At 44.2% G+C, this 23,275-nt stretch overlaps 2 pseudogenes; both read right to left on the bottom strand.

Annotated features, from left to right (window-relative positions):
- Positions 1–10,955: 10,955 nt before the first annotated feature.
- LOC136454993 (protein ANTAGONIST OF LIKE HETEROCHROMATIN PROTEIN 1-like) lies at positions 10,956–15,126 on the bottom strand (annotated as a pseudogene).
- A 3,343-nt stretch (positions 15,127–18,469) lies between these two features.
- Positions 18,470–20,805, bottom strand: LOC136454992 (protein FAR1-RELATED SEQUENCE 5-like; annotated as a pseudogene).
- Between the last annotated feature and the right edge of the window lie 2,470 nt (positions 20,806–23,275).

The raw sequence follows: 23,275 nt of genomic DNA, 5'->3' as shown, positions 1-23,275 counted from the left end.
AATCAAAGCATAATTAAATCATTGTGTCAGTTTAAAAGCTTTGATTAGTTATGAAACTAACCAGTGCCTTCACAGGCTCTATCCCTGTCTTATCAAACTGAAAGGACAAATGGTTTCTCTGCCTTTCTTATCAAACTGATCCACAAGAATGATGCAACCAAATTTTGCCACAAGTTCAGTCCAGCGCCGGCAACCATGTTTACTTCTGTGGAGTTCATTAACCATGCCGGTGATGATTCTTTTCTATGATCTAAAACTGGCTGCAATTATCTTAACTACTAACATGGCAAAAACTTTGCTAACTTCCTAACATATAGAAATGGAAGTGACTGCATCCTCTATGAATCAGCAGCCGCTATTAGATTGAAATTGTAAGACTAAAAGGGAGAGAGAAAAAACAAGCCCTAATATGCACAAATAAGAAACATCACTTGTTCCGGTTTGTGATATATAAATATTTTTGGCCATTACTGTGGTTATAAAAAAATCCAACTTAACCATGTGGTTCAAATGTCCCTTGATACAAACAACAACACAGTAACATATACATTCATAGCAAGGGATAGCCATTATTATTAACTTATGATGCACATTATGTATAATAATAATAACATTACTAAAGTCATGAGACACATTTCAATTACCTAACTAGGAATAGTGGAAACATAATCAGAATGGTGAAAATAGACAAATAGTGACAAACTGACAATTCAAATAAAACTATTTCATTTGCTAAATGACATGAGTAGATCTCAGCTTTCAACCTTACTGTAAAAGGACAACAATTTTCAAGCTAAATGAAAGGAGCATATCTCAGCTTTCAACCTGACTAGAAATGCATCTCTACAGTCCAAATCCTCTTACTAGCAACTCAACTATCAAAATGTTCTCATCTCTAAGGGTTGCACAGAACTAGAAAATATTTCTTCTTTCAGTTTTGCAGTGACTAAAGGACTATTGTAGTTAAATAGAAGGAAAACATCAAGTTTTCAACAATTAAGTAGTCTGACCTGTTAGACCATCGCACTTTTGAGCCAAACCAAAGTTGCTTCTCGATCAGTTCACACCCACTTAGGAAGGCCTCTCTATTTTCTTTGCTCATGATGAAAACTGCAAATGCTTTTGCCTTCTCTTCCTTTGTCACTTCCATTGTGCTCAGAACGGATATACACCTTTTGATAGAGAAGTCATTACCTTCAGCAACCTCCTTTTCTTTGGCTAGATCTGCAGACTCATCTTGTACTTGCTTAGTCCTGATGTCTAGGTATCTCTCCATCATTTCTTCAATCCTTTCACCCTTCTTAGGCCTCTTTTCTTCCTTTTCATGTTTTTTGCTTGATGTAGTAGTATTAGTTCTTCGCTGCCCGCTTCTTTCAACTGTTACGACCTCATTTTCTTTATCTCGTGATAGAGAATCCCGCTGTCCACTTCTTTCAACAGCTACATGCTCACTGGTTTGCATCTCAGTGATTGAATCATCTTCATCTAGTACCTCATGAACCTCAATGCTGTCCAAGTCTTCTACTTCATGAATTTGTTGAAGTGGTTCTTCTTCTTGTGGTGGCCCAAGGGAAGTGAGATTATAAGTATCTTTAGCCAAATGACCTACATGATAACTTTTAGGTTAGTTCATCAAGCTATATTTTTGAATTCGGGCAATCTTATCATGTACTGCAAGATGTCTCATGGCAGAACTAAGTGTGCAGCAATGCATAACTTTTAGGTTAGTTCATCAATGTTAAAGACTAAACATATGCCTCATGGCAGAACAAAGCAATACTCATCTTGAGAAAATAGCTGGCGATGTCCGAGTACCGAGGAGTCTTCGGCGCCGCTGGCGACGTCCGAGCACCGAGGAGTCCCCAGCGTAGCTGGCGATGTCCGCAAGGTGAAGTGGGGTGAAGTGTGCCCACTTAGTCCTCGAGCACGAAGAATTCGAGGGCCGAGGAGTAACTAACGTAGCTGGCGATGAACAGTCTGGTCAACTGGTTGGCGGTGAAGTGAACATTGAGTAGAAGCAACCGACGAACAGTCCGATCAACTGGTCGGCGACGAAGTCTATGGACCTAGTGGTTCGACCAGTTGATTGGTGGAGAAGCCGAGCACCAGGTGGTCCGATGATCCTGCAATACAAATATATAGAATGGGTAGTACATGATGTACAAATATATGAACTCCGGAGAAAAATCAGCAATGACGATGAAATAGCGTAAGTAGCTTGGCGATTAGTTGGTGTGAAGATGTATTTAATATAAACCACCCAAACAGTTAGTGTGTAGCTGAGTCTCTAGCCCTAGCTAGCCTGTTAACCATAACGCGGAGCGCGGAGCCCATGCACGTGTAGGAGGAACAGGCGTCGCTAAGGAGCCGCTGCCGACCACCCATAACGTAGAGGGCAGATGCTCGTGCACGTGTAGGGAGGAGCCGGAGATAGGGCCGTCTCTAGAGGCGTCCGAGCATCAACATGACTGTTCGGGGGTTCGAAAAATCGTTTGGAGAGCAAACATGGAGAAAATAGCTCGGAGAAACATTATGGCGATTAACGAAGATTGGAGAATATTTAGAAAAATATTAAAACGTGACTTAGCTTTAGATAGAACGTCTGGTTGCGTGGCGTATGGCACTATCTGATCGGCGAGAGGATGGATGTCTTTAACCTGGTCGGCGAATCTGCCCCTCAGGGCATGTTGGTAAGCGGCGACGGCGTTGGTGAACCCGAAGGGTAGGGCCATAACCCCTGGAGTTTCCTGAGCAGCCTCCGATAGATCTGGATTAGAGGGTGGTCGGTGCTGAACCAGAGTGTCCAGAGCTGATTCGGCGATGGAGAGGCAATCAACGAGCTTCAGACCAACCTGATCAATGGATGCGAACAGATCATCGTTGTTGATCCGCCTCCTCTGGTAGCGTGGAAGCGGGCGGCGAGTTGTTGATGAAGGCAACCTCAGAGGTGGTTCCAAGATCAGATCTGTAGTCGTAGGTGTTGGGGTGATCGGCGCAGAATCGATCTGCACCGGCTCGAGGAGCTCTCCGACTCCATCAGCGTTGATGATCCACGAGATCGATCCGACCGTGAAGATCTAGCCAGGCTACGGGAGGGATGAAGAGCCTGTGGAAAAAGCCATCTTGTTCGACAAGGAAACAACACGCAAGCCCCAACCTGGCACGCCAACTATCAACAAAAGATGTTCGGCAGTCCACCGAGGGGTATCACATGATGGTAGATTTGTCATAGAGGTGAGTGAGATTAGGAGCGAGATGGTAATACAAGCACCAAGACACAAGATTTAGACATGTTTGACCGTCAGTATGACGTAATACCTACATCCTGTGTTCTGATGTATTGCTTTGAGATGTCGAGTAGGGGACCCCTGCCTCTCCTTATATACTCTGGAGGGGTAGGGTTACAGGAAATGTATCATATTTGGTACTATACAATAGCTTGCGATGGACGCCGTGCACGCTTTGATCTTGTGGGCTGGGCCACCTCTAATGGTGCGGCCCATGTCTTGTCTTATGGATACCAGGGGCCATACCCCCACATGTTCCATCATTAGAAAATATAAACTGTAACTAGCATATTGTTGCTTAGTCATCGGCACTATAAAAATACTTGATCAAAGACTACTAGACAAGTCAAGTGAATCACAGGATAATATAGAGCAGCAAGATAGAAACAAACAAATACAAAAGTGAGAAGCAGAAAGAATATATTGATTGGCAATGTTTGCAACTATAGAAATTGAACCTACCATCATAAAGCTCTTCCAAAAGCTACCCTTCTTTGTCTTGAATCTGACTCTTTGTGTAGTTGACATACTTGTTCCTCAGATGGAACTCCTTCACCATCTTATTCCACCCTTCAGAGTTCCAACCGTTGTCACCTCTGTAGCCACTATCTTTATACTCATGGAGAATGTCTACCAGGGACTTTTCAAGGGCCGGATTCTAGTCCGCTATTTGCTTTACTACTACATAAACAATGTTCAGACATCAGGTTACCAGTTTATTATTGACATGCTTATAGGCTACCAACAATCAGCAAATAGAATGATAGTTTACAAGTTACATGTTTACTAAAACTTCTATAATAGCAGATGTTGGAATAAACTATGCAGCAGAGAATTACTTCAAGAAACTTCTTTTTAGTAGCAAACAACAGCAGAGAAATAACAGCAATAATAGCAGAGAATTAAACACCATACCTTTCGGAGAACCTCCAGTCTTCTTTGCCTTCCTGCACTTAGGAGAAGCCTTCTTTTTAATAGCACTTGTTGTAGCCAGGAACTTATACATCTTTGGCGACCCCATTGCAATCATGTTCAACTTTGGGGAGCCTTTTCCAACCATCGCTGTCAAATATGATACAAGCCTATTCACTTATCACAAGCTTATTCAATTATTACAAGCCAAGCTTATTACAAGCTTATTCATGACAAAAGCTCATTATATCCAAGCTTAAAGACTAAAAAGAAGTCTCTTCTTAATTACAATCCAAGCTTATTACAAGCTTATTAACTTATTAGAACCTATTCAAAGACTAATTTAAATGTTTGAAGGGGACCGTGATGCCTAAGAGGGGGGGTGAATTAGGCAACTTAAAATTCTAACTCCTAAACTATGGCATCTTTTTCTAACCTTAGCAAAACCTATGTAAAAGATAAACTATCTAAATGTGTAACTACGGTTTTGCTAGTGTGTTGCTATCTCTACCGCAAAAGGAGTAAAGCAATCAATGTAAATGCGGAAGGTAAAGAGCAAGGTAGAGATATGCAAACTCCCATCGACTACTCTAGTATTTTTACCGAGGTATCAAGAAGCGCGCAAGCTTCCCCCTAGTCCTCGTTGGAGCCCCTCACAAGGAATCCCTCGCAAGGGCCAAGCTCCCGATCGGGTAACTCCATGGATAGCCTCGGGCCTTCCCCACGCGCAAGTGGGTCTCCGACGTGCCTTCCGGCAAGCCTCTCCCGGATGCTCCCCGCCATCTTCACTATCAAGCTTCCGGCCGAAACGTCGCGGGCCTTGTTCCCTCCGGTACACGATGGCGGCCACACCACAAACACGGTTGGTGTGATCTTGTAAGACTACAAGCCCCTCCGATGTGCAACAATAGTGCGCACAAGCACCAAGTGGTAAGAGGTATGCAAACCTCACTAAACACTAGGCCTAAACCTAGAGCAAGCGCATAAGCGGTGGTCTAATCAACCTAAGCACTTCGCAAAGCACCTACGCTAATCACCTAAAAAAACACTAAGCACTATGCAAGTGGAGATCACTAAAATGGTGTACCAACACCCTTGGTATGTTTCCTCAGCTCCACTCTCATCATTTGCCCGGTTGGGGGTTGTATTTATAAGCCCCACTGAGAAAGTAGCCGTTGGGGACGAAGTCCCGCTTTTCTGCTACTGACCGGATGCTGGAGTCGTCCCGATCGGACGCGTCCAGTCGTCTCGACCGTTGGAGCCGCGAACAACTAATCGGACGCTGCTAGCGTCTGGTCACTTGCCACCAGACGCGTCCGGTCGCAATTTCATAGCTCAGGAACCTCTCTGTACTTGATCGGACGCTGCTGTCCTATGTCCGGTCGGTTTGCCGCCAGCGTTCGGTCACTTGCTGAGTGTGTTGTCGGACTGATGAATAGTGCCATCGGTGCGTCTGGTCAATTCACTTGTTCAGTGTCCGGTCGCTGCTGCTGATGCCGAGCCACTGATCGGAGCGTCCGGTCACTTTTCTCCAGCGTCCGGTCACTTCTGTGAGCTCGTTTCTTCATGATCTTACGTATGGCTTGGTTCCTATCTTTGTGCTTGGACTTTGCTTGATATCTTGGGTCTTCTCTTGTGCTTCTAAGGTCTTGCTTGTAGTGTTGATCCTCGGATCATCACATCGCCTTCGTCCAAGTCACGTCTTGCATCCTATTGAACTACAAAACAATCACTTGCAAATTCATTAGTCCAATTTAGTTGTGTTGGTCATCAAACACCAAAATCTAAAGTAAATGGGCCAAGGGTCCATTTTCCTTACAATCTCTCCCTTTTTGGTGATTGATGACAACACGACCAAAGCAAGCAAATAATAAAAATTTGAAATTTAAAAACTACCTACTTGCTAGGATGCATTGCAAGGGGCAAGATTATGTGATGCTAAAAGATACTACTTGTAAGTCTACATAAAAACTCATCTTGCCCTTGCAAATATCCTCATGTGGTATTATGGATTTAAGTCTTGCTTCCTACAAATTTTCCACATTACATAGGCTAATCCATAATCCACTATCCTCCATTTCTCGGACCATTACTACAAATTAATGCTTGCTTTTGGTCCTCTAAATTCTCCCCCTTTGGAATCAAACACCAAAAAGTAAGACATTAGTAGCACAAGGGAGGGTCAAACTTTGTGATCCTTTGTGTATAGAGTGAAATAGATCATGAAATTTGACTCTCACATTATATAGACTAAGCTCCCCCTAAATGTATGCATACATATGATAGAAGGCAAAGCATATGCATAATTAGCAAAGTATTGCACAAGGGAATTTAATCTATATAATGCACGGAGAAAGCATATAAATATCAAAATGAAATCAACATGATGATATTGGTTTTAGAAATACCACATGTAGAGACCAAATTGATTTCTACCACTTGCAATCGGTGGTGGATATTTGAAGTATGATGCTTAACTCCGGGGACTCCATTTTCCTTGCAATGAGACTACTACACACATGATAAGCTTGAAAATATATTAGTCTCTAGGCATCCAACTTGGAGAGTAACCTCCCCCTAAATTTGTGCACACAAGTATGGAATACTTGTAGGACACATGCACATTGATTTTAGAATAAAAAATACCACTTGAAAGATGACATCTCATGAGTGTGAGAACCATTTTCGAAGATGATATTCGGGAGAAGTTATCTATAATTTGGGCTTTGGCACATATTAGATAAACAAATGTAAGACAAGCTATGTGTCGTGCTTCTAAGCAATTTTAAACTATGTAGGTTTGCTTCAAGGATTAAGAATAAAACCGAGCAAGCCTACCATATGATGTACCTAGTGTATGCATGACAAAATATATAAGAATGCAATTGCAAACCTAGGCATGAAGAGTAACTAGATGCTAAAAGATACCAATTGTAGGAAAATTTAAATATAATACCAATTGAAGTAAATTGAATCTAGTTACCTAACATGTGAAGGGGAATTTGGGTCCATAGTATTCACTAACCCACTTGGCAATAATTTTGTCCATCATGATGCACCCCATGAAATGCACCCATACGTTTGCCAAGTCTCCAAATTCCCCGATGTCCATTGGACTTCTCACTTCCCTTTCAAGATACAAACCTTCTTGGTGCTCTTCATGTTGGAGATGATTTCCTTTGGCAGCCAAAAGCGTTTGACCCCATTGTTGGCTTGCTTGTTCACCTTGATAGCCACCACCTTGTCATTTTTCTTCTTCTTTAGCAAGTATGGTGTGGAGGCCTTCTTGTCCACCTTGTTGGTGTAGGTGTTGGAGAGCTTGCTTGTTTGCTTCTTCTCTTTCTTCTTTGCTCCCCTCCCATTCTTCACCTTGCACTCATAGGACTTGTGACCTTCCTTGTGTCACATGTAGCAAACCATGGTTTGTCCTTCATCAAGCTTCACTCCCTTGATGGTGTTATCTTGATGAAGTTGGGTTTGCTTCGCCTTGCCTTTCACTTGAGTCAAGTCCATGGTGAGGCGAGCTACTTCTTGCTTGACTTGCTCATTCTCCTTTGCAACCTCTTGTGTGCATGTATCTACAACAACTTTCTCAACACAAACTTGGTTGCATAAAGGTGAGTCTAAACATAAATCATTACAAGAAGTAGAGGCATCCTTTTTAGACATGTTAATGATAGAACTTTTCCTTTTAGATGCCTTGGTGGAGGTTGTGCTAACGGCTTCAAGATTAGCAACTTTATTAGTTAGCTCATCACAATGTTTGCACATGGTTTCTATTTTAGCAAGCAAACTTTTATAAGCATCTTGTGAGCTAGCTAACTTTTCTTTTAATTTTTCATTTTTTTTACAAGTTGCTCATCGTTGATTGTGCATGCATTTGTTGTTGCACTAGCCTCAAGTCACTCAATTTTAGTAGATAGTTCAACATTGAGATTTGCAACATTCTCATATTGTTCAAGCAATGTTTTGTAGGCTACCTGTGAACTGTCTAGCTTTTCTTTTATTTTTACGAGCTTCTTTTGTTGACTAGTGCAAACTTTAGCATAATTAAGATTTTGTTGCATAATTTCTTCATAAGAAGGCATTTCATTATCACTATCACTCTCAGTAGAGGATGAGCTTTCGTTACCTCGTGCCATAAGGCACACACGTGAAGAGCTTGATGATGAGTGCTTGCGCCCTCGCCTCTTGTGATGGTGTTTTTCTTCACTTGAAGAATCATCCCATGACCTTATTGATGTGAGGGCTTGGTTCTTGCACGTTTTCTTCTTTGTCTTGGGTGTGGGCTTGTTTGGGCAAACTTCCACAAAGTGCCCCAACTCGCCGCATCCATAGCATTCTCTTTTTTTTTGCTTATTTCTTTGATTGGTGAAGATGATATCTTGAATTTGGATAGGCACACCCTTGACATTAAGCCTTTGGATCATCTTCTCTACCTTGTTGATAAGTTTGATTGATTCTTCATCAAGGTCGAAGGTGGAGGAGGAAGATTGATCATCATCACTTGAATCTTCATCATCATCATCATCCTCATCTTCTTCTTCTTCTTCACTTGAGGAGCTTGAGCTTGAGCTTGTCTCAACTTGCTTACCCTTCATCTTCTTTTTCTTGCCATATGCAAGAGCTTTGCCTTTGCTTGATGAAGAGGCTTCTTCTTGACCCATCTTGCGTGACATTTCAAATGCCACTATTTTGCCAATGACTATGGCCGGGGTCATGGTGCTCAAGTCCTCCATGTTGTGAAGGATGGTGATGATGCTTGCATATTTCTTTTGTGATAGCATGGAGATGATCTTCCTCATGATGTCTGCATCATCTAGCTTTGTTAATCCTATAGAATGGAGCTCATTGATAATTAGATTCAAACAAGAATACATATCATGAACAAGCCCATCATCATTCATTTCGAAGGAATCATAGTTTTGTTTAGCTAGACAATATTTTTGCTCACAGACATTACTTGTGCCATCATGGAGCTCTTGAAGTTTTAACCAAACTTCATTTGCCGTATTTAAGGTGAATACTTGGTTAAACACATCCATGCTAAAAGATTCAAACAAACAATTTTTCGCTCTAGCATTAAAATGAATTTCTTTTTCATCACTCTTCGTGGGTTTATCGGGATTCTTAATGGGTTTCATCCCGTCACGAGTGACTCTCCAAACTCCCGAGTCAACCGCCTCAAGGTAGTAAGCCATTCGAGCTCTATAATAGGGGAAGTTAGTGCCATCAAAGTACGGAGGCCTAGAGGTATCCATCCCAACCACTCTAGATAGCGTCGGCTCAACGGCGGTTAGGCCAAATGTCCAAATTGAGCCAACCGGCTCTGATACCAATTGAAGGGAGGGACCATGACGCCTAAGAGGGGGGGGGGGGTGAATTAGGGAACTTAAAATTCTAACTCCTAAACTATGGCCTCTTTTTCTAACCTTAGCAAAACCTATGTAAAAGATAAACTATCCAAATGTGCAACTACGGTTTTGCTAGTGTGTTGCTATCTCTACCGCAGAAGGAGTAAAGCAATCAATGTAAATGCGGAAGCTAAAGAGCAAGGTAGAGATATGCAAACTCCCGTCGATGACTTCGGTTTTTTTACCGAGGTATTGAGAAGCGCGCAAGCTTCCCCCTAGTCCTCGTTGGAGCCTCTCACAAGGAATCCCTCGCAAGGGCCAAGCTCCTGGTCGGGTAACTCCATGGATAGCCTCGAGCCTTCCCCATGCGTAAGTGGGTCTCCGACGTGCCTTCCGGCAAGCCTCTCCCGGATGCTCCCCGATGTCTTCACTATCAAGCTTCCGGCCGAAATGCCACGGGCCTTGTTCCCTCCAGTACACGGTGGCGGCCACACCACAAATGCGGTTGGTGTGATCTCGCAAGACTACAAGCCCCTCCGATGTACAACAATGGTGCACGTAAGCACCAAGTGGTAAGAGGTATGCAAACCTCACTAAACACTAGGCCTAAACCTAGAGTAAGCGCATAAGCGGTGGTCTAATCAACCTAAACACTTCGCAAAGCACCTACGCTAATCACCTAATAAAACACTAAGCACTATGCAAGTGGAGATCACTAAAATGGTGTACCAACACCCTTGGTATGTTTTCTCAGCTCCACTCTCATCATTTGGCTGGTTGGGGGTTGTATTTATAAGCCCCACTGAGAAAGTAGCCGTTGGGGATGAAGTCCCGCTTTTCTGCTACTGACCGGATGCTGGAGTCGTCCCAATCGGACGCGTCTGGTCGTCCCGATCGTTGGAGCCGCGAACAACTAATCGGACGCTGCCAGCGTCCGGTCATAATTTTGCCGCTCTAGAACCTCTCTGTACTTGATCGGATGCTGTTGTCCTACGTCTGGTCGGTTTACCGCCAGCGTCCGGTCACTTGCTGAGTGTGTTGTCGAACTAATGAACAGTGCCATCAGTGCGTCCGGCCGATTCACTTGTTCAGCGTCCGGTCGCTGCTGCTGATGCCAAGCCACTGATCGGAGCGTCCGGTCACTTTTCTCCAGCGTCCGGTCACTTCTGTGAGCTCGTTTCTTCGTGATCTTGCGTACGGCTTGGTTTCTATCTTCGTGCTTGGACTTTGCTTGATATCTTGGGTCTTCTCTTGTGCTCCTAAGGTCTTGCTTGTAGTGTTGATCCTTGGATCATCACATCGCCTTCGTCCAAGTCACGTCTTGCACCCTATTGAACTACAAAATAATCACTTGCAAATTTATTAGTCCAATTTGGTTGTGTTGGTCATCAAACACCAAAATCTAAAGTAAATGTACCAAGGGTTCATTTTCCTTACAATGTTGCTGAACCCGCATTTCTTGGGTGATGGTGTCTCTTAAAGCGTTGCCTTGTACTGAACCACATTTAGGTCATTCATTTGATCACCACTTGGCACAACAATAAAGGTACTTGGAGGGATATTATCTGGCTGATGATCTAACCATTCCTCATCTCCATGAAGTAATTGGATTAGATTATGGAAGATGGTAGCAGCTATAGGTATTTTTACTTGATTTTCCAACATGTGGAACATGTCAACTTTCAGAATGGGGAAGCGCTTCTTAAGCACCCCAAAGCCCTTTCCACATGGTTCCTCAGTAGTGCATGGCGGTGGTTGAAGAGCTCCTTTGGGTTCTGTGGCCTTCGATGTCCAGCCCCAAATTCTTTCAAATGGTATCGAACTCCTCGATATGGAGCAAGGAAAGATGGAGTATTCGCATACCCTCCATCAACCAGATAGAATTTGCCTGGAGGTACTTGGAAGCCCTTGCTCATAGTTGATCGTAGCACTCTGGAATCTGTAGCTGATCCCTCCCATCCACTAGAAATGAAAGTGATGTTGAGATCGAAATCACATGCCACCATCACATTAATGCTTAGTGTGCCCTTCCTATTTCTAAAAGGAGAAGCTTTCTCAGATGCTATGGAAATAGGAATATGAGTTCCATCAATGGCACCTAGACAATTCTTGAAAAATGGATAGAATCTAGGATTGTCTTAGATTTTTGGATGCACTTGATTAGGATTGGGAGCTTGAAGGTAACGGCGAGAGAGTGCAAGAATGACCACCTTGAAGAAGTGGTTGATGTGATGATGGAAGGTGTCATTGCTATGCCCAAAGAACACTTGGAGATCCTCATACGAGGCATTGTGACTTAACATGTATAGGAAGAAACCCAACTTCTCCTCCACCGTGATCCTAGTATCAACAACAAGCCTTTTCCTTCTAAGATAAGTTGCCAATTCTCTAAAGATGTGTGGTTCCATCCTAAATGCAACTTGACAGTTCTTGACATGTCCCTCGAGGAGTCTACAAACTTTAACCTCGCCTGTTTCTTCCGAAGTATGACGTTTCTTCCTTTCTCCCCCTCTAGTAGAACTCATAAGATATAAGGCGGGGAAAATAAATAGCATCATATCATCGTCTTCTTCCTCCCTCCTCTTTCTAATATGATCTTGCAGTGAGAGACACATTGTAGAACTGAAGCATATAATTTTATAGTCATATAGAAGCTAAATATTATTAACCATGTCATATAGAAGCTCTAATAAAGATTAGTCATATAGAAGCATATGCCATATAGAAGCTTCTGAAGTACCTTTTGGAGTTGGTACCAGATCCCAAGAAGGCGGAGGTTCACCTTCTCCAACTCTAAATGGTGCTGGAGAGATCTACAAGTAACAAGAAACCGCAAGTCACGTAGTGCTGGAGGGTTATATAATACATCTAAATAGTGCTGGAGGATACACAATACATCTAGCATTGCATGCTACATTTCTAGAAACTAAAAATAGCTGAAAACAACATGCTAGAATTAAAATTGTTTTATTTTATTTATACTGTCAACAAATAATATCATGTATACTGCCAAGTATAGAAAAATAGACACATGAAGCTACTGCCTACTAAACTAAAGAATCAGTCATATATCAACATTATACAAAACTCTGTATTGACATGAAAGTATCAATTTTAGGAACAAACTAAAGAATGGACAAACTAATTGTGTGCAGTCCATCTATTTCAGTTATGGTATTGTGGTCATTAAACAAAATTAATGTTACAAGCCTCTTCTCAGAAAGCACATATGTTACAGTAACGCTCTCACTACAAGAAAAAATAGTGGTAAAAAGAAACAGGGAAGGCAGTCAGCACAAAAGACTAGTTAATCGTCACATCACAAGAAAGGGAAAACAGGTTGCTACACTAGTTAATCGTCGACGTGTTTAACAACAGGCCCACTATCACAACAAATTACCAACACTAAGAAAAGGTTACGGAGGAAAGGAAAGCCACTGTAAACATGAACTGTCCCGGGCTTAGATATTACATCCTAATCTAAGCTCTGGACAGTTCATGTTTATGTCTTTTCTCCAGCGAAAGCGTAAGCAAAGTGCGCACAAAGAATCTCAACTGAAGCCACTGTTCTTCAAATCAGGGATCAGTGCAGGTCAATTTCACCCTTTTCTCCACGATTCTAGGCCAGAAGATTAATAAAAATAAATAAATTTGGGGACTCAACCTGGCAACCTGCTGACAACTATAGTAGAATACATCAAACGTTCCTAGTTGGAAAAATATAGGCGCTCACAAAAGCAAAATATGCCATCTGAATGCCAATGCCACCATAAAATGCATGTAGTGGATAGCCGGACTTGAGGAAATACTAGTGACACAAACTAAACTACAAGTATCAATTGTTTAATCACAGTGATATAGTTCCTTCACATATGTCAGAGTTCTTCTCTAGATCGAAAAACTAAAGAACACGCATGTGACCTAGGTCAACCTGGAGTAGGATAGATCGGCGTCCACTTCTAGCCCCGACCACTGATCACATCATCATCCATCGAACTACCAGGAGACCATTGTGCTCAAGATCAAAGAACCCTAGAGGAGGGAGAGAGGACGAGGACGAAGGGGAGAGCGAGGGGATCACCGGCGAGAAGGAGGAGGAAGGGGAAGGACATAGGGTCGCCGTCTCCTCGCGCCACGCCGCCCCTCCGTCGCCTCGTGTCGCCCCGCCATCGCCTCTGCTGCTTGAGTCAGTCGCGTGCTCACGTCGCTTCCAAGAGCCGGCACCGATCCGGAGGTAACGAGGTCCATTTCTGTTCCGGGCCATGGAGACAGGGAGAAGCGAGGCCAGTTTTGGTTCCGGGCCAGTTTTAGTTCCAGACCGGGCCGAAACGAATGCACATCTCATTCACATCCGGATTGGAAACGGGCCGCAGCAATCCACCCGGAACGGGCCAATCCGGTAGAAACGAACGAGGCATAAAGGTGGAATCAACAAGGTGGTGATTAGGCCCGGGTTTATTAGTGGAATATAACTAGCTAGTGCTGTAGTGCATGCATGCGGTAGGGCGCTGTCACGTTAGTGTAAAGTCTCAACAAACCTAGCGCTAGCGGTACGATCGATACTGTACGTAGGGCACAAGTTTGCTTGCCCCTGCCCCCGGCCCGCGATCAACAGTGAATGACGAGTGGAAGGTAACGCCGCAGAAAGAAAGCACATGGTGATCGACCTTGCCTAGTCGCCTGCCTGTTTGATACGTACGGTGTAGATGTGGTAGGGCTAGAACGCCCCTTGGAATTTTGCTTACTTTCGGATGATGATATCGATGCCAGGAGATTGCAATTTGCAAAAAGGAGATGAGAACAAAACACAGCTTCTATGAGATCAGACGAATCCCCCTATGCTGACTGCTGGAGAGTGAAGAAGGGACAGGAGAAGGGACGTACGATGGCCCTGTACGTACGGGCGAAGATGCAAAACCGTCCATGGAAAACTTGCTCGTGAGCATCGAACTCGGTGGCGCAAGAGGTGTGTTCGTGAGCATCGAACTCGATGGCGCAGGCCCACGGCAGGAAGGCGGACACGTGTCACGCTTCGGGCTCCGGCCGTAGAACATTTGTAACGGATAGCCAGGTTGAAGAATCATTGCAGGCAGGATACTCCGATATAGGCCTATAATCCGCACTATTCATCTCGTTTTTTCAGTTGAAATAGTGTTTTCTCTCACAACAATTCATCCAGAACAGTGTTTTTAGCCAATTCAGTCAAGTTTCAGCGAGCTGAACGGGGCCTGCCGTCGCCATCAACCTATCATCAGCAAGCAACTCCTCTAGTTCTCGCCACCCCCGGCCCGGCCCTCTTCCTTCAGCCGCGCACAAGCACAACACGGAGCTATCGATCGACCCCTTTCTCGCAAAGAATCCAATCAACGTCGTCGTCGCGTCTGTGTAACCACGATTATTGAACGCCAAGAAAACACAAAGCCTAACCTTACGTGCAGCCGCGGAATCGATCCGCAAGGCTCACCTCACACCATGGCACGGTTCAAAGAGCTAAACGCACTTTTAAAAGAGAGAGAGAGGTGCCTAGGTAGAACGCCGGTTTCGCGGACGATCCAGCGGGCCGCAACGTCCATGGAGGCTAGGTGCGGTGGGAGTGTGTGGGACGGGCCGCGGCAAGGCACACTGTCGGTTCTCACGGGGCACGTGAAGAGGCGACCGGGCAAGGCGAGGATGGGAGGGCCCTGTCTGTGGCCACTGGCCAGTGGCTTACAGGCTACAGCGACATGCTCCTGCTGTTAGTGTTAGCCCACGTAACGCGTAGCCACCTCGTGCAGCCACTGCTGGCTCCTGACTGCTCTGCGCTCAGAATGCATGCTTGGATGGAAGCTTCAGTAAAAAAATAGAAAAAAAATGCTTGATCGATGTCTGTGTTTTTTTTCCCCCTGAAGAGGAAGAGATTCTGTTAAATCGAGAGAATAATTATTATTTAAACTCACTGAACAATAAGAAAAGTACGTTGTGGTGTATCCAGCTCTCTAACAAAAAAAATTCACCTCCAATTCTTGTTCTTAACGATTGCCTAGTTCTTATATGCCGAAACTCAATGATGCCAATGACCAGCGTTAAAGCATTACCCTCCAATCATACATAATATTAATGATAGGCTTCAAACCATGAAAACACGATCCAGTGCCATGGGAAATTCCCTTGGTGCATATGACATATTGAAAGAGTACCGATTGCCCCGACGTAAAAAATGATCACATACTATCCATCAGTGGCGAAGCTAGAGCGAATCCGAGGGAGGTGTAGCTGTCTTATAGATACGTAGATTTGAGTCGTAACCATGGTGAAAATTTAACTGTATCCACTGATATTCAAAAAATTTGTGGGTGCATTCGCACCCACAACAATACATGTAGCTTCGCCACTAGGTTGGTACCATGAATACTAGTCATTCTAAATTGAAAGTCTGGGTAACTTCCCAACCATCGCAAGATCAGAATTCAGTGAGCAGATGACGTAAAGATGGAAATGACGAATAGGGCAACATATCATGTGCAAACCAGGGAACCCGTGGAAACTTGGAAACTAACGATCAGGGACGTAGGATGCCAATCTAATGGATGGGGCGAGAAGTGGGGCGATTTTGCGCTTAAGCCCCCCACCTCCTAGATTTTTTTCGAAAAACTCCCTGCCGATTCAGGGACCGCAGAGGATGCCGCCCCTGGCAATTTTGCGCGCCGCCAGATCCAGCCCTGGCGATTCGCATCCTCCGTCGCCCCACGCTGCCCCTTGCCCTCCGCCGCCAGAGACCTCTGCTGCCGGCCTGCTGAGGACGCCGCCGCCCCTTGTCCTCCTCCGGCCCTTGCCCTCCGCCGCCAGAGACCTCCGCTGCCGGCCTGCTGAGGACGCCGGCGCCCCTTGTCCTCCTCCGGCCTGCTGAGGGCGGCGTAGCCCCTGGCCCTCCGCCGCCTGGTGAGGGCTCCTCCGTCCCTGGGCCTCCGCCGGCCTGAGGGCGGCGCAGCCCCTTGCCTTCCTCAGTGCAAATCGACGTTATGCAGTTAAACAGAGCCATGAAGGAAGGCGCACTAGATTGTAAGTCCTATTGGTACCTGAATTTGGTACTGCAGAAGTTTCTCTTTGCTTATGAGTTTTTGCACTATAATTATGTTAGAGCTAGGGTCTCAGCATCAGATGCTGACATCCGGATAAAAGAAGCCATGAGCCGACTTGAGTCTGCCATCAAAGAAAAGGAGGATCTCCTAGCCCTTGTGGATGCTCTACAATCTCAAATACAAAGGTTTGGCGTCCATAATTATTTGATTTTCTTTTGTTTTCATCCAGTTGGAAGTTTTTGAAAACTAGATTCTTTTAGAGCCAGCTTAATGGTAGATTATATGTTTTTTCAGCAGGCAAGAGACTAGCACAATACAGGTTTGCGAAGAGAGCTCGGAGCTCTGCTATACTGCTTCAAAGCACATGGAAGATGATAATGTTGATAAAGCTTGCGTAAGTGATACAGATCCAATACCGGTTACAGAGAACATTGTTGAGTTGGATGACGAGGGAGTCAATATCCCTACAGTGGGGGACACTGAGTGGGATAATCCCCATACTTCTGAAGTATCTGATGTAAGGGAAGTAACCAAAGAACCCGAAGAAAACAGCTTGGACATTCCTGTCGATACTCGATGTCCAACCTTTTTGTGAGAATTGCTTAGAAGGCTTAGGTCGTCTGTGGCCATTCCTATTCACCGTGATGAGTTGTATTAATAGATTCTCATTTTAGTTCATTATTACATTCTTGTTCAAGTTTCAGCATGAGCTTCTAAACTTGAATCCCTTTAAAAGTGTGCTCTGTCTCTGCTGAAATAAAATAGCACAACTGTGTTGAGCGTGTGAGTGTATACCTGAACTTTCATGTTTAGAAGTTCAATCTTTGGCTTTTTTTCCATTCAAGAAATTCTTGTTGTATCCTGCAAACTGAGCGTATGAGCCAGTAAGTTTGCACTGATTCTTTCTATTTATGAACAATATAAAGAAGTAAATTTGACATTTCTTTAATGCAGAGCCACTGTTTGGGCACTGGCTGATCATTGCCTCTTTGTGCAGGAGATTGTTAGAGCTGTCAGATCTCTCAACAGTAAGATTGATGCAATCCAAATGCCAACAGTATGTATTCATTACTATAGTAAGAAAGTCAAAGTTCCATCTGTATCTCCTTTCTTAGTTTCTATGTTTTTCATCTTGACTGAAGGACCAGAGATGCACAACCAATGGAAGGCCCCTGATGAACCAACTACCATTGAACCTAAGCAACCCGTGGAAACTCCCTGCCGATTGAGGGACCGCGGAGGCTGCCGCCCTTGGCGATTTTGCGCGCCGCTAGATCATTTCCGCCGGCCATGGCGATTCGCATCCTCCGTCGCTGTGTGTTGTCATGAGATGCATTGAAGCATGTGTGCTGTAAATCGTGCTTTGCCTGGTGTTCTGTAAACCTCACAGGTGGTAGCAATTTGGGCAAGTTGTGATTGTATAGGACACATCAAAGAGTATAGAAATTGTATAGATGGCAAATTGTATTGTAATTTGTGCTATCTCTGGAATGAACAGAAATTTGCAGAAATTGTATTCTAATTTGTGATTGTATACGACACATCAGAAGCTTGTTGTACTGGTTACTGGGAGCTCAAAATTTTATTCTGAGTCCTGATACTATTTTATTTTGTTTAAGATGTGTTCCTGAGTGAGCCAACATTGCTCTAGTTCAGTATGTAATAAGAGACTTAAGACAGGGCTACAAGGAAGAGCCATACTACATGCATGCAATCAGTTGCAGAGGTTTATTGGCAGCTGAATGATGTCACTAATACATTGTAGAATCACAAGCTTGTACATAGGAAAATGTAACATTTAAAATTGGCACCTGAATGATGTCACTGGTAAACAAAGTGATTACACGAACTTGAAATATCAGCCAACAACATTGTTTGGGCAAGTGCGTGCATCATGATCCCCTACTTGCTTACATTTTCCACACTTCCGTTTACTTTTACCCTTGCTTGCAGTCTTCATCTCCTTGCTCTTCTTAATTCGTTTGCATCTCCCTTTCGACTTGATATCATTTGGTGGATGTATATCGACTTGATTTGGAATTTTACTACCAAGGAAAGATTCATACTCATCCTGTTTATTAACTCTCATAGCAGGCGTGATCTTTTGAAGAGGTTCTACTAGGTTGGATAAACTAGAAAATAAAAAGTCCATCCCTTGTTCAGAGTTCTTGGCCATCTGCATGAGATCTTCAAACTGGTTCCGTGAATCTGAAATCTTTTTCCGCATTGCCACCTCCATAGGATCTTCAGGCTTTTCATCTAGCAGGTTACCTTCTTCATCAAAGAATAGTTCCTTAAAATTGAATATCTGATCAAGACTATTGTACAAAACAGCCATAGAAAAAAAATCATACAATACAAACCTTTTACATATTTTCTCCCATCTCTTCATAATATAAAGCGATGGTACCTCATTTTGCTTCTCGGCTCTAAGCACTTGTATTATATGACGGCATGGGATGCCATAGGACTCATATAATTTACAGGACCACCTACCAAACATGTCGGACTTGTTCAACTGAACCACTCGCTCTTTTCCAGATAGACTGCTGATGGTGACAATTTTTATATCTTCACACTCTGTAATGCCCTGAATAATGCAATGGTCTCTTGCAGCTATATTTGTTCCTGAAATTTACTGAAAACTTCATGTGTATATATCACACTACATTGCTTCTCCATGGACCATGGTGTCATCAATTTAGGAGTCCTATGAAGACTTGCATTGTCGGCCTTTAACTCCTCTTGGCGCTGGCACTCCAAAGCTGTGTCAAACCTCAGCCAAAACTCAACAAAGGTCAATTTTCGATGAATGAAACGATTAAAAAAAGAATTTGCACTCTCCGATCGTGACATAGTCCTAAGGATTCCTGCTAGAGGTATGTCCATAAAGTATGCTGGAATCCATGATTGACGCATATCAAACTTTGTGGAAAACCAATCATTTCCCATGAGTGCAAAATCTGTTATGATAGAATTCCACTGTGACTCAAAATCATCTGAAGTCTCGGAGCCCCAAACACACGTGTGTAGTCTATCCCAGAACTGTTCATCCTCTCTTATAGAGGGCCCAACCTTCTCAGGTACTTTTTCCATAATATGCCACATGCAAAGTCTGTGAGTTGTATCTGGTAGAATCTGAGCAATAGTAGCCTTCATGCTCGCATCTTCATCTGTTATGATTAGATGAGGTGCTACTCCACGCATAGCCTTTACAAAGGTGTTAAACAACCATTCATATGACTCGATCTTTTCATTTGCCAAGAATGTTGCCCCTAGGAAAACACTTTGCATGTGATGATTGACTCCAGTAAATGGCACAAAAATCATGTTATACTGGTTAGTGGTGTATGTTGAATCTACAGAAACCACATCACCAAAAACACTATAGTTTTTCCTGCATAAGGCATCTGCCCAAAACACACGTAAAAGTCGTCCTTGTTCGTCCACCATAAAGTCATAAAAGAAGGCAGGATTTACTTCCTTCTTTCGCTCAAGTTGTGCCACAAACATTTGTGCATCTGCATCCTTGATTTTGCTCCTGAGGTCACGGTAATAGTTTTGCAAATCCCTCAGCGTGCACCCAACATTCTGAAACCCACCCTCACTAACATGGAGAAGTCTATATGCAATGTTAGCCTTGTGACAACTGAACAAGGTACTCTTTGCCCTCTCACTAACATTACGGTTGGATCTTAGCAAATGCCTCTTATCTGGTGACACAAAACCATGGTTGTGCTCCTCAACCATTGAAGCTATCTGATACTTCTTGTCAGTGCCAAGCTTGACAACAATATGTGCCTCACATCCACATCTGGTTTCCATCACATCATGCGTCTTTCTCTTTTTTCCGGAGTCGTCAATAACATTTTTTTCATTCTCCTTTCTGTACCCTTCCCTTGAACAATAATACCGCTTGAATAATATTTCATCATTTTGCTTCTTGTGTTGACCAACACGAACAGAGAAACCAACTTCATGTGCATACGATTTGTAAAATTTCTTCACATCTATAAGTGTATCAAACATCATTCCAACCACAGGCTTGAACTGATCCATGGCAGCGGCCTCAAAACTTGTTCCTGTAAGTCCCGCGACGGCGGGATCAACAGCGACGGCTTCAGAGAGGACGTGGTTCCCTGTCCATGGCTGCTGTATCTCTTGCTGCTGTTGGCTGTCGCCGTCGTTCCGCATCGTCGCGCCATCCGAGTACATTCTCTGGCAATCAGATTGACAGAAATTGCAATCAAACAAAAAGAAAACCGGACCACGAAACGAAAACGAAAACAAAGATCACTAAAAAGAACTTACACATGCAAATGGAAGTACGCACGCAAATGGCAGTACGCACGCTGATGGCCGCGCTGGACCTCGCAGATACGCACGCAAAAACGAACTGGCCGAGCACACCCAGGCACTGCTGCTGGTGGTCGCTGGACCAGGCTGGGCGCACGTCCACAAGCCCAGGCACTGCTGCTGGTCGATTCACAGCAGGCTGAACTGCTGCACGTCGAAGCCCAGGCGCTGCTGCACGTCGCTGCCAGTAAACGGATCAGGCCGGGCGCACTGCCGGCGCATACACGCGAGGAACGATCAGTTCGCATCCACGGGCGGCGCTGCATGCGAGGAACGGATCAGCAGCGCCTACACGCGAGGAAAATTCTGGCGGCGCATCTCTCTTCCGCGGCGGGATCGCTGCACGCGAGGAACCGACTGGCGCACGGGGCTGCGGATGGCTAGGTGGTTTTCCGAAAAAAGGCCAGCAGGTGGGAGGGTTTAGGCGCAAAATCGTCCCACCTCTCACCCCATCCATTGGATCGACATCGAGTGGATCTGATTAGAAGTTTTCAAGTTTCAATACGTTCCCTAGTTTCCACCTGGTATGTTGCCGACGAATAGGACCGTTCCACCAATCGCATCTATCCTAAAAAAACAACAGCATTTGCACTAGCATTCTTTATAAGAGTCAAGATCCGACAAAGAATTGACGAAGATGATGCCATTGGATAGCTCATGAGGCACATTTTATTCGGTATAAATTCTAAGGAGGGTCCTGTTCTCCTCACCACCAGCGAGGTTGCTGCATCATGAAGAGAAAAAACGAGTACCGGTGATGATGGTATCGCATAATAAGACCACAGGAGCCTAGGGCTTCAGAAACGCACAGATGGATTTTTGTGTTTCTAGTCTCTAGGTCCTCCCAGGCCCAAGGGTTACGCTGTGCTCTAGTATTTTCTTGGGATAAGTAGTGTCCATGTCGTGCTCATGAACACCGGCAACCTTGCCCTCCTACAGTCCTACCACAAACAGAGACCCTATCTTCTGCTTCAGGACCCAACAGCTACCTGTGGCAAAGCTTCGACTACCCAACCGACGTCGAGCTCCCCGGCGCCAAGATCGGCCGGTCCAAGCTCGCCGACGGCAAGGATTTCAGCCGCCAGTTCATCTCGAAGAAGAGCCTGGTCCATCCGAGCCCCGGCCCGTACTCCATCAACATCGACCCCTTTCGTGAGGCATTGGTCATGGCCTTCCGGGAAGGTTAGGGGGCCTCGTGTCTACGCGGACTGCTCTGATCGACATATGGACCTGAGGACCAAGGGACTGCTGAAACCGGCCTACGTGGACACCGCGGACGAGGTGTACTTCACGTACAGCATCACCAACGAGTCGTCCCCCGTGTGTTCTTCCTCATCGACATCGCCGGCCAGCTCAAGCTGATTCTCTGGTCGGACTTCTTTTATATAACAGACCAGGTAACGAAGAATAGCCAAATAGGTGCATCCGTCATCCGTGCATGATGGAGGGCGTCGTCACAAATCCCGACGGTGTGAACTCTCGCGCCCTGGTTTGCTTGTCCGGTGATCAACGGTGGCTTGAGTATGACAGCGCCACAGGGGAAAACAAAGGACTTTTAAACATAGAGCGTAAAGTTTTGGGATGTCACATGGAGATATCATATGAGGTGTTCGGATACTAATAAAAAAAATAAATTACAGAATCCGCGAAACGAATTTATTAAACCTAATTAATCCATCATTAGCACACGTGTCACTGTAGCACACGTGTCACTGTAGCACGCGTTGTCAAATCATGGCCTAATTAGGCTTAAAAGATTCGTCTCATAAATTAGTCGTAAAATATGCAATTAATTATTTTTTTTAGTCTATATTTAATACTCCGTGTATGTATCCTAATATTCGATGAAATAGAGAGTAAACTTTGAGGGAGGAACTAAACAAAGGGCCTGTTTAGTTCCCAAAATTTTTACCCCAAAGTATCACATCGAATCTTGCGGCACATACATGGAGTACTAAATGTAGACGAAAAAAAAACTAATTGCACAGTTGGGTGAGAAATCGCGAGACGAAACTTTCGAACCTAATTAGTCCATAATTAGATACTAATTACCAAATACCAACGAAAGTGCTACAATAGCCAAATCCAAAAAAAAAATTTAGTAACTAAACGTGCCCAAAGCCAAAAAAAAAAAAAAAAAAAAAACCCACTCGCACCTGTCTGTCAGTTCCATATCGGGTACTAACTATCAGGCAGCCGCAGTGCGGTATCACTTCCTCACAAGTCGCAAATTTGTTTAGGTATTGTTTACTCCCACTTCATTTTGCAAAATTTTTCAAGATTCTCCGTCACATCGAATCTTTAGACG

Source organism: Miscanthus floridulus, chromosome 5 (genome assembly GCF_019320115.1).
Source record: "Miscanthus floridulus cultivar M001 chromosome 5, ASM1932011v1, whole genome shotgun sequence".
Lineage (NCBI taxonomy): Eukaryota > Viridiplantae > Streptophyta > Magnoliopsida > Poales > Poaceae > Miscanthus > Miscanthus floridulus.
This window is presented reverse-complemented; position numbering and strand designations above follow the sequence as displayed.